This window comes from Rattus rattus, chromosome 7, assembly GCF_011064425.1.
Source record: "Rattus rattus isolate New Zealand chromosome 7, Rrattus_CSIRO_v1, whole genome shotgun sequence".
Lineage (NCBI taxonomy): Eukaryota > Metazoa > Chordata > Mammalia > Rodentia > Muridae > Rattus > Rattus rattus.
In genome coordinates this window covers 81,381,394-81,383,858 of record NC_046160.1, presented here as the reverse complement: position 1 = coordinate 81,383,858, position 2,465 = coordinate 81,381,394, and the positions used below count along the sequence as shown (strand labels likewise).

General features: G+C 37.2%; 1 non-coding gene across 1 annotated transcript; it reads right to left on the bottom strand.

Annotated features, from left to right (window-relative positions):
• Positions 1–1,784: 1,784 nt before the first annotated feature.
• Positions 1,785–1,973, bottom strand: LOC116906500. The gene has a single exon (XR_004388738.1). It is a non-coding gene; the product is annotated as a U2 spliceosomal RNA (small nuclear RNA).
• Positions 1,974–2,465: the final 492 nt, after the last annotated feature.

The following is a 2,465-nucleotide window of genomic DNA, read 5'->3' as shown; positions in this document are numbered from 1 at the left end:
TCTGTCTGCCTCTCCTGCTGCTTTCTCTCTCAAACTCCAAAAACAAAGTTGTCCCTGTCTCCCTCTGAGACTATTTTTAAGTGCTTTTATGAATGAGACCAGGAACGAGCAAACCAGACCCTAGGCGACAACATTTGTGCTAAAGATCACAACCCCCCTGCCTCTTCTTCAATCAGTCTATTTCCTATAGAAGAGTGTGCCCTAGCTTTCCAGATATGTCCTGCTTTCACTTATGGAAAAGTGGAGTAGTTCAGGTGGGTTCCTGCTCTTTCCTATAGCATTCTCCATGTTTCAGTTCATCTATTCCTGGTTAATGTCTTTGGTTATAGAACAGTGAGTAATACTATGTGCTCCCTTGTTTAAATGTTTCTAAATTCCTCTGAATAGATAGCAGGTTACTTTAAAGTTGAATGACTGCCAATTGCTTTCTCAGAATTGTGGAATACATGTGATACTTTGTGTTACACACACACACACACACACACACACACACACAAAATTTCTGAGGATTCACTGATATATCAAACATAATTTTGTAGGATTCATTTTCCCTCCATTTTGTTTCTTTATTCAATTTATATTATTCACATTTTTTTATTTATTCACAGGATCACAGCCTGATCACAGCCTCCTTCCCCTCTCTATATCTATTCCGCATGTTACATCTCCTTCCCCCTCCCCTTTCCATTCTCCTCCCATGGGTACCCACCCACCCTGGCACATCTCCACACCATGACTAAGCACATCCTTTCCCACTGAGTCCAGACAAGGGAACTCAGCTATGGGAAAGGAATCCAAATGCCCACAACAGAGACAGCCCTTGCTGCAATTGTTAGGTGACTGACCTGAAGAACAAGCTATACATTTGCTACAGATATGTAAGGGGCCTAGATCAGCCCATGCATACACTTTGGTTAGAGGTTCAGTTTCTGTCCAGTCTCATGTGGAACCTCCATGGGCCCAGGTTAGTTTACTCTGTAGGTCTTGTGGTTTCTTTGAACACTCAGCCCCTTTCATTTCTAACCCCAATTCCTCTACAAAACTCCCTGAGTTCCACCTATTATTTGGTTGTGGGTCTCTGCATCTGTAGGATTCTTTCTCAAAGTTAATTCTATTTTGATCTATAGACATCCCTTTTTTAAGTGTACCAAAAAAATGTAGTTAAATTGTAAACACATGTGATACTTAAACATTAAGCATTAATGCTTTGGTAAAATTATCTTCTCCTCAAATTAAAGCCTAAAATTTTTTGCAAGTAAGTTTTAGAGATACAATGTGAACTGTAAGTTTGAATTAATAAATTGTCAAACTAAGCATGAGGCGTCCCTTGCCTAAGTAGCTGATGTTCCCTGCAACTTGATGTCAATATATAAAACAATGTAAGAAAATTGCTGCAAGTAAACAATTCACAGAACTATATTAAGAGAAGAGAATGGAACTTTTAAGTTATCTTCCAGTTCATGTTTTTTTCTAGGTGTGATTCAAACTTCTTTGTCCTAAGAATATAATGAAACCAACTAACAATCCTTTAAATATGATTTACTTAAGGCTGGGGAATGACTTGGTATATAAGAGAATTTGATCTGGCTACATGAGGATGTTGGTTCAAATTTTCAGCACTCAAATGAATAACTATGTGGGCATGACCAAAGACAGAACATATCTTCTTCTGGTGTCTACATGCACATATACATACATAGATTTCTACCATATATACATCTGCTATAAAATATGATTCAAAGATTTTCAGAATCTATTTTTTCTTTTATTTATTATGAAGTTTTTTTTGATGCAATGATCCAGAAGGTACTGCAACATCAGGGCAATTCATGAAATAGAAGGAGCAAGCCTTATTACATCTCCCAACTCCAAAGATCAATTTATTTAGTGTCCTCAGATAGAAGAAATATCAAATATTAAACAGAAAGCAAGATACTTCACACTTGATTTTAGCCAAAAGACCATGAATAGACCATTATTACATATAATGTCATACAAACTATATTCTTATAGAATACTTACATGATTCAAAAATTTATAGGCTGAGGAAACTACGTATCTGAAAGCTAGTTAGTCTGAAGTGAGCTCAGTGCCATTAGGATTTTAGAATACTATCCTCATCCACAGTGTGCTCGTCAATGAAAAGTAGTCAAGGGAAAGGCAGTGGTGACCATAATGAGAACTTCAACAGCCATGGCTATGCTACTGTCTAATTATAGCTATGGTACTTGGGCATATCTCACTTCTCTGGTACCCACACTGCTGTGCCAATGACTAGACAATACCACATTTTGTTGAACAAGGCATTTGGCATAAGTTATGTAACTGAATAATTATAAGCAAAATAATGGCAGGAGTGGGGTCAAGCTAATACAGATACAAGGAGTTGATTGCACAGAAATATAGGATATCATTTTATGAGAACCCTTCACATGTGTCCTAGCAGGTCTTTGGTTAAATACATT